Raw genomic sequence first — 10,192 nt, 5'->3', positions numbered from 1 at the left:
TAGAACTCCCAGGATAATAAAGCCCAGCAGACTAGAAGCCCTATTTTCTAGCACAGAGAAGCCAACACGTCCTTAATGAACAGTCCCCACATTCTGGGGGAGCAAAAATAGGCAGCCCTGAGATCATAGCCACAGACGTCAATATCCCGAAAGAGTGAGAGTCCCAGTGCCGTGAGTCACAGTGTCTCACTGAGCTTTCCCCACGTGTTCCTCCTGGTGAGTCAGTATGCATGGACTGACTGCTTTGGATGCAAAGTCTCTGAGCCAAGCTGTTTTAAGGAAATTGTTAACATTGTTCATGAGGTAGAGGAGAATTAGGGAAAAACAATGATAGTTGCACAATAGGATTTGGTGCAGTAGAGGAAACAAAATGGTCTATTCTTGGGAATCAGTAGGGTGTTGAACACATCTCATGCAATCTTTTTTGAACTAAGTCACACTAGTTTAAAAATGTGATCAGAATATAATAATGCTGGATTGAGGCAATTATGAAACAGGCAACTGCCTGGGAAACCCCAGCAAGGCCTGGAGGCCCCAATATAAGGCCTCTCCCGTTCACTGATTAATGTTGGCATTCCTTCAGCAGAAGGCTTCCTTGGAGTGCGTATTACTGGGAGGGCAGCATGCTGATCCATTGTCAGTTACTTACATCTTAGTCTGATGCCATAGGTTCACCAGGCACGCCTCACCTCGGAGGCTTGCATTTGCGGTTCCTTTTCCCTGGAAGGTTCTGCTCCAGAAATGTACAAGGTCTTTTCCATCGCTCTTCACTTTTCTCCCCTCAAATATGACCTTCTCAGTAAGGACATTCCCTGACCAATGATTTTTAAAATTGTAATTACCCCCGTCCCCCACCCCGCCACCTGCCCGTGCCCAGAGCTCCCCATCCTCTTTTTCTCTTCTAAAAGACTGTGTTTTAACTTACTTCTTATCTGTTGCCATTCCCTAGGATGTAAACTTTGTGAGGGCTGGGATTTTTCCCTGTGAACTGCCATGTATCCTGCAAATAAAACAGTGCCTGGCCCAATGTAGGCCTTTAGTAAATCCCAGCCGAATGTGTAAATAAATGAGTAAGTGAAGAAATTTTCAAGGTTATTTTGGAAGAGAGAGAGAGAGAGAGAGAGTAAAATGAGGGTAAAGGGGAAAAGGAGAAGAGAACGTTGGATTCATGGAATCCAACTCATGAGTGACTGTCACCAAACCGGGGCGGGGGTGTGATGGGGGAGGCCTGGCTCACTGTGGACAAAATTGCTCTACCTCACAATTTCATCAAGAGTGGGCATTGCTAAGACTGCTGGGACAGGGTGAAGTGGAGGAGTTCAGAGGCCAGTGGAGAACACTGCTGTGTTCTTCCTCTGCTTTAAGGCTCCCTTCCTTGCACGGGGAACCAAGGAAGAAAACATTAACGACATGAAAAATCCTCTTCTCCCTGGAAATGAACAAAGCGTGCATTCACTAAAGGAGTGCAACACTGGGGAAAGCTGGTTTTATCTACTCATGACAAATCTATTATTTTGGGTTCACCCTAGGTTTTGTTTATGGAAGTTCTTGGAAAGATAAGGGAAATAGCAAAGAAAGAGAGCAGGGGAGTCCTCGGTTGCTAACAACAGTCCTGAACTGGAATCCATCACCAGCATGACAGGGCTTGCAGGGTTTTAGGGCAGGCACAGCAGTACTTACTGAGTGTCAGACAGAAACCACCACACTGACCCATTGTGACTAATGAGCTTAGGGAGATACCCAGAAATAAATAAAGAAATAACCCTCAGAAGACAGAAAAAACAAACAAAACTGGTTTTTGGCAATTATTTCATTCGTTCGTAGATAGACAACGACATTCTTATGTGCGAGGAAAAAGTGAAATAGAAGCAATGCAGTGGCTTTGGAGAGTGAACCCGGAAGTAAAATAGTGGGTTTAAAAATCTTTCCAAATGACCTAGAATGATCATTGTAAGTACTTTGGTTGAGAGATACACAATTTCAAAAGTACATGATTTTCATTCTGAAGAAAAAACAAGAATTTAAAGTAATTAATTATTTATTTTAATTGACTTTACAAATTAGTCTTTTTGGTGGTGGCTTGAAAATTTCAGTCAATGTACTAATTTGTTAATAGTAACAGTCTGAAATTTGTGAAGGATTTACTTTGTTAAAATGATTGGAGCCCATTTAAGGCTATTCAATAATGAACTTACCCACTTGTGTTCTGCTATTCTTCTCAGGTTGAGGAGGAACATGGGTTCCATCAGGGAAGGAGATGGGAACCTTAGCCTTGATCACAGGGCTTCTCCATCTGAGGGTGTGAGCTTGTGAATGTCATCTACTTTGGAGGACATACTTCATGAACTGTGCTGACTACAATTACGATATTGTTATTCTTGAATCCCAGGTTGGATATTGTGAATGGCAAATTATTTCTATCTAGTAACTTTACTTCTGTAGCAAAACTAGTTGAAAACCCCGTAACATGATAAATAATAATTTAATTAACTTAGTTTTCTGTACACAGCCAGGGAACTGGAGAGTCGAAGTAGTGTTTCAGATATTATAATAGAAGAGAACCAAAACATTGTCTCTGGTGTCTAGAATTTCAGGAAATTTTTTTTTTTTTTGAGACAGAGTCTTGCTGTCTCGTCCAGGCTGGAGTACAGTGGCACGATCTCAGCTCACTGCAACCTCTGCTTCCCGAGTGCAGTGGCACAATCTCAGCTCACTGCAGCCTCCGCCTCCCAGGTTTAAGTGGTTCTCCTGCCTCAGCCTCCTGAGTAGCTGGGATTACAGGCACATGACACCACGCTTGGCTAATTTTTGTATTTTTAGTAGAGACGGGGTTTCACCATGTTGGTCAGGCTGGTCTTGAACTCATGACCTCGTGATCCACCCACCTTGGCCTCCCAGAGTGCTGGGATTACAGGCGTGAGCCACTGCGCCTGGCTGAAAATATTTGTTTTTAAACCCATTTTGTTCAAATTATATAGCCTTTTTTTTTTTTTTTTTTTTTTTTTTTTTTTTTTAGTAGACCTAGATTGAGTTATATCACCTCTTCTAATTCTCACTCCAAGTGGAGGTTTTATGAGACAGAGATATGTTTAAAGATTAAGCAAACTGATTAAGCAAAAAAAGTTTGATACAAAGAAGGCAATGGGAAAAAAATTGCTCTTGATAGTTTAGATGTAATGCTCACAATGACCCTTTTCAGCTTGTCCGAGGACAATTGTGGTTAAAATTTTAAAAAATGACTGTGTTCACTATGAACATTACTGTGTATCTTGAAAGCTGACCCCTTACTTAGCTAGGCAATCTTCTGCACATTTACTGTAATGTCTTCCTCCTCCCAATGGCCGTCTCTGCAGCTGGAACAATATGTGAATGACATTATACCTTTGGAGAGAGTTACACCCATTTGATGCAGAATCAGCTACAATAAAGTTACGTCAGTCAACGAAGACTGCTTATGATTAATTCTCTTATGAGTATGAGAGAGGAAGAAAGTGTATCATTGTAGTTCTTTCTTAACTGTGGGATTAGAACATTAATCTAAAGTAAGTAGTAAAGTTGATGACAGCAGGTTAAGCAGAACAGTATTACAGAAAAGATTCGGAGTTGGATAATGTGAAATCCATGTAAAACCTCATGTGAAGAATTGCTGTATGGTTCATAAAATTGCCATGGCGAGTTTTCATTGTCTGACACTGTGGGAGAATCAGTCTACTCTATACCCCAGAATTTTCAATATTTGAAATCTTGAGTCTACAGAGTGTGCTCAATGGGTCAGAATGTGAGGCCTCTGTCCCCGGTGCACGGAAGTGGTCTACGTGGACAGATGTGAAATGTGCAATTGGAGGGATGCTGGATAGTGTGAGTTCTCAAGTTGCTTTACCTCCTAACCTATTGCTTAATGATAATGAAAATTCACTTTGTTTATGCAGTCAACAAATATTCTAAACATTAAAGACACACACTTCAGAGAAAAGTAACAAAGTGCTTTTTGTGATTTATACCTTACTGTGAATTAATTTCTCAAACATTAAAAAACTTATCAACTAGTTATGGCCAGTTTTTAGAGGAAGCAGGTAGCAGTGAATATGAAGACATCAGGCATGTCATGTGCTAGAAATAAAGAATAAACATGCAAAGGTAAAGACAGATTTCACTTCCTTCCATTTTATGATGGGTCAGCTGGCATTTGCAAATAAGCTCATTTTTCACTTGCCCAGCAGTGATAATGATCCATAAATCGTATAGAAACTGAACATAAAATGTGGTCTTTTTTCATGCAGTTTGTCACTATTCTAGTAACAGTAAAATATATATCCAATGGAAGTGGGGTCGATTAGCGTCATTCTTTTCATGCTAGTTTTCAAATAACTGTTTTTTTTTTTTTTCCAGAGCCATCTGGCTGTCCCATCTAGCTGGTAGAAATGACATAGTAAGTATTCCAAAGAATGCTTACTATGTCATTTCTAGTAAGAAGAAGAAGAAAGAAGCCATCCATCCTGCCCATGACCCTATTGCAACATGATAGAAACAACCTACATGACCCTGTCACATTCAGTATCCACCTGAACACAGGAATTCAATTAGAAGCCTAAATTCACTTTTCCAAGGAAGCTGAACCGAAAAATGGCAATCATCTGGTGATTCTGATCAGTTTGGGTATACAAGATAACAATTTGTTATGAACTGGCACATCTCCATTGGACTGTGTATTCATCGGAATTTCCAGTGCTGAGAAGACTAGGACAATCCTTGTGGCTAAGGCAAAAAATTAATAAAACAGACATATTGTGGTGGCAGTAGCAGAAAGAGAATCAGCCTAGCCAATTCTTAACTCTGAAATTCATCCCCGAGTTACTTCTCAGCCTCAATTTAAGCATCCATATAAAAGGAGGGCTTTGGATCATACAATAGGGATATTTCGAGATTCTGTGGTTTCAGTAGTTTGTACATTAGAACTCTTAACTTTGAGATGATTGAGTTCATCTTGAAGATTTAAAATACAGTAAAAAAATGAAAACAAATCTTTATGAGCATTTACTATGTTCAAAGTGCATTCTTGTAACTTTACAGAAACTGTGTGAAATAGAAGCTATTATTATCTTCATAATAATAGTCCAGAGATGTTCAGAGAGATTAAGAAACTTGCCCCAAACCATAAAGTTAGTAAGTTGGGAAACGGGGATTTGAACTCAAGTATGTGGTATGTCTCCAAAGCCTGAACTCTTAACCATTAACTTAAATGCACACAAAAAAACAAAATAGAAACCTTTTCAAGTTTAATTTTTGTTAATCATTAAAATATAGTTATTTTGATTGACTAATAGATGGAGTGAGATTTTTAAAAATTCTCTTAGCTCCTTTGGTAGTGGTTTCATTGTTTGTTTTTTGTTTTTTGTAAACTTTAATAGGTTTTCTTAGGTTGACAACCCATTCTCTATATTCCCGAACATCTCCTGACTTGTTCCTTCAGTAGAGATACCCTTTTCTAGCCAGCGTTGGCAAAAGTAGCAATAGCATGCACCGGCTTGCTTGACAGGCCCTGGGTGAGCCTTTGTTGCATGAAGTAGGAGGTCTGTTATTGTCTTGATAGCATATGCCTTCATTATAAGTTTGCCTCTTTGAAAGAATATTCAAAGACCAGCACGAAAGAGAACATTTCCAGGATCCAAGAGAGTGTATGTAGAAACAGTGGCAAGTTAGAAAATCAACTTAGATATCAGATAGTTAGCAGCCACAAAATATGTTCTGAGGAAAAATTCATAGCAATGTATAACAGCTGAGAAAAAGAGGGAGGATGCAGGAAGGTAGATATCGTCAGAACTTACTAGACTAAGGATTTATTGCATATTTTTTACTAATTAAATGTTGGGGATGTCAGACCTGGTTGAAAATAATTGAAAGTCTGGTTAAATAAGGCTTTTTGCCATAGCTTACCTAAAGAAATTTAGGTGCAAAATCTAGGTGATTATTATTATTTTCTAAAATAATAAAGCTAGATAGGAGAATTCTTAAATGTGGAAACTTTGTGTCTGCAATGTACACTAAGCATTAGCGTCTGGTCCATGTATTTGATAATGGAAAGACCCTGCTTTAGCTATGCCAAGTCATGAGGTTACCTGAGGCAAGAATGTGGGTGTGTGTGTATTTCATCTGAGTTACGACCATATAAATCTTATTATCAGTAGAAGTCAGTTGGACATGAGAAGACATGACTGAAGTTAATCTCATATTTTGTGCTTAAATACTCATTTTTCACTTAGTAACAATGTCTCCTTGCAGGATTGAAAATCACGTCATTATGTCATTTGAATAAATACAGGATTACCTGATTCTTCACTGCTTTATAATCAGGAAAGTTCCTTCCAATCCTTCTTTTGATTGTGAAAGAACATAAATACTTCTTCTGCCTTCTGGGAAAATGAGGACATACACATTGTTTCAATATCAGTGTTTTGCTTATATTATCATTTGATTCTCTGTGTTGTCACATAAAATTCACTGTTTGCTAACTTAGTAATGATGAATTCTGCACACAGAAAACATCAGAGATGTTCTGAGGTGTAAAATTGAAAATATAGTGGTACCATGTTCTTTAGGAAAATCAAAGTAGAAATGAAACTGACTTCAAGGAGTAAAAAATTTGTAGTTGTTAAAACATGTTCTTTTCCACAAATCATGGAAACACTGAGCTGGAAGGACCTGTTTAAGGTAATCATTTCATATCTGGATACATTTCATACAACCTCTTCTAAATAGTGTTTTATCAAAGTAATTCTTAGGGAGTTTACTGAGAAAGAGATTCCAGGCAGTTTTTTTCAGTACTTACATCAGTTATAATTGTATAAAATTGCATTTTAATTTTGTATTAAAATACAAAAATTATAATTTAAATTCAGCTAAATACTTGTTTCTGCAATTTAGGCTTTTGGCTCATTCTTATTAGTTATTGGTTGTGGAAGAGACCTGGTCACTGACCCCTGAAAGGAAAACCTCCGCATGTACTTCAAAATAGCAGCAAATCATGTATTAGCATTCTCTCTCTCTCTCTCTCTCTCTGTCACTCTCTCTCTCTCCCTCCCACACACACATATGCCTACATTATACTACTTCTTTAATCTTTAAAATTACATCTAGATTTCTAATTCTTTTTATAATTTTCACTTTCTTTGTATTCTTTTTAATTTTTAATGTTCTACTCAAGTCTTAGACTGGAAGTGAACAGATTATTCTGAGAGTAATAGTTACTATTTCCGGACAACTATTGATCAACTTTCACATTTGTGCCACTTATTGTGCAACCTTGAGAAGGTTACTTTGCTTCTCTGAGTCTCTGTTTCCATGCCTGTAATCTAAGGATTACTCTAGAATTGAATTAGAGTATGTAGCTCTCTTGACCACTTGGTAACCTTCACTAATGTCTCTTTTCTTCTTGCTCTGATAACTGTATCCATTTGTACTTGTTCTTCAGACCTTATCCTCTTGAGTTTTAATTATATCTCTATTGTGTCTACATTTTTTTGTTTTGTATTTGTAAAAATGAGTCAAACTGTAGAAGAAAAAGGAAGTAAAGACACCAATCAGACAACAGCCTGATGTCTTTGGCCATGGAGGTAATCTCAGCACACTCTGGACAGCAAAGCAAGAGGAGTCTCAGCGTTCATCATGGAAAACGTCTGTGGTTTCTGGCTTCTGGAATTTAAATGATTTTTTATCTTCTTGTCTTATCAATCATCCCCTGTACATAAAACCATCTAAGACTATGTTATTGAACACTGTTAAACCGTATAATCTCTAATTCAGTATTCCTCTTTGTAGACCCAGAAGAAGATACGAGACAACATGGAAATGCAAGAACAAGAAGGATTCTTAACTTTTAATTGTTTCTAAATTGTTAGTTGCATTGAAACTAGTCAGTCGAATGTGTTCCATTCACACTCTTACCTCATGTATGAAGGTCCTCAAGTTAAATTAACCAATTTTGTCACTTTTGTTCCTTGAACTTTCTATGAATAGAAGAAGCTAGTAATATTTTTGGATTTTATCTACATGACTTTCATTTTCCTGGAATTGATTTGAAACATTTGAGTTAAGCCAACTACCATTCTTTACTCAATATTTGCTTTAATCCATTTTTTTTTCTCCGTATACTCCATGTCCAAACCTCATTATCCATATTTAAGGAGGAAGGTCAGCCAGAAGAAAGTTCTGAAGCATTGGAGGGACTTATTCTGTGGCATCTTTTAAAAGAAGGCCTATGGACTTTAGCATTTACGGAAAAACAGTTCCACTTCTGGGGCTGATGGCTTTCACCAGTGACATGGTACATGTTTTTCATCAGGCTAGATTGTAAACATTACTTTCTCTTTACTCCAACTTTTCTCTCCAAGTCATCTTAGAATGTCACAACTTTTGAATGTCACAACAATGATCTCTCAGTTACCTGAGAGACAATTGCAACTTACAAAATAAACAGCAAATGACTTAAAGCATCCAGTTAGTAAAGGCCCTCTGCCCTGACCTCATCCAACACTTTCTCCTGTACTATGTCCACCTGGAGTCATCCTGAATCTCAAGATCCTTCCTTCCTACCTGGAAGATACAGAAAAGGAATCAGCTAGAAAAAATAGCTAAAATACTGATAAAAATACATATGTGAGTCATTTTATATCAGGGGTCCCCAACCCCTCCCCCACCCCCACCCCCAACAGTACCTGGCTGTGGCCTGTTAGGAACCAGGCCGTAGCAGGATGTGAGCTGCGGGCAAGTGAGCAGTCCAGCTTGAGCTCTGCCTCCTGTCTGATCAGCAGTGGCATTAGATTCTCACAGGAGCGTGAACCCTATTGTCAACTGCGCGTACGCAGGATCTAGGTTGCCTGCTTCTTATGATAATACCTGATGATCTGAGGTGGAATAGTTTCATCCTGAAACCATCCCTGCCGCCGTCTGTGGAAAAATCGTCTTCCACAAAAGTGATTACTGGTGCTAGAAGGGTTGGGGACTGCTGTTTTATAATCATATTTTCTTAATAACTATTAATATAGAGAGTAGTTCATTTTTTACTTATAAATTTATTGCTGGTTTTATTATAACAACGTTACACTGTTTATGGTTTAATACATATGGTTCAAAATGTATAATACATCAAGTAGTAAAGTTTTAAAATTTTCTGCTTAAAACAAGTTTTGTATAAAAAATGCAGATACATTTTACATGGCAAATCAATTTTTAAGTCATCCTAAAGCCTGATTTTTTTTGAAATTTAAAAACATTTAATTTCAATTTCTCTCTTATATAAGCTTTATTACTATAGCATGATTTCCTCTGCAGTTTAACAATGCAGCAAAATTCCCATTTCATGGTAAATTGGGTTTTAAGAGGCAAGGTTAAAATGCTTGGAGGATCCTGAATACACCTTTGAACTTCCAATAGGGGTTATGGTTGTTTATTTAACCCTCATGCATAAGCAGAGGCACAAGTTAGCTGCATGTGCTCTAGACCCCAGAGCGAGCCACCATTGAGAAGCAAAAAGCAGCAGCAGGAAGAGCAATGAAACCTCCTCAGGACTTACCGGGCTGCTGCACAGGATCTAGCTTCTCTCCCGTAAGACGAGCGCATTGAAAGCCTTGTTGCAGCAGCACCGCTGTCTGTGGAAGCACAGGCTGCCTCACTTCTCCAGCTGCTCTAGCACCTGCCTTCCTGGTAGTCAGGGTACCAGGGAGAGGGAGGAGCACCAGGGTGGGGAATATTTAGGGGACCTCTTTCTTTCAGGACCACACCCTTCTAGGTGAAAGCACAAACACTTGATTACTTTGCATTCCACCTGCAAAAACAAATTTAGGTTTTGAATATGGCAAAAAAAGAAGAAAGGAAAATATAAAACTCTGTATTTTATATACAATAAGGAATCATGGAGGTTGATAATGATCTTGTGATCAGCTAAAACAATATCAGTAAGCACGTGAGGTAGGGTGCTCTCTATGGGCAAAAGGGCGAATATCTTGAATGACCAGAAATGACTCGAAGAGCTGCATTACTATCATGGTAGCATGCATGAAGTAATACATCTAAACCTTTGCTAAGCTAACATTATTACTCTCAAGCTTTATTACCCTCAAGCCTTAAATGGCTGTAGCTGTTTAATTTAAAAGCAAGGCTTAAAAAAATAGAGGTTACTCATAAGTGCCTTTCCATA

This window comes from Theropithecus gelada, chromosome 18, assembly GCF_003255815.1.
Source record: "Theropithecus gelada isolate Dixy chromosome 18, Tgel_1.0, whole genome shotgun sequence".
NCBI classification, from domain to species: domain Eukaryota; kingdom Metazoa; phylum Chordata; class Mammalia; order Primates; family Cercopithecidae; genus Theropithecus; species Theropithecus gelada.
The sequence above is the reverse complement of the archived record's forward strand: the minus strand, read 5'-3'. Positions refer to the sequence as shown.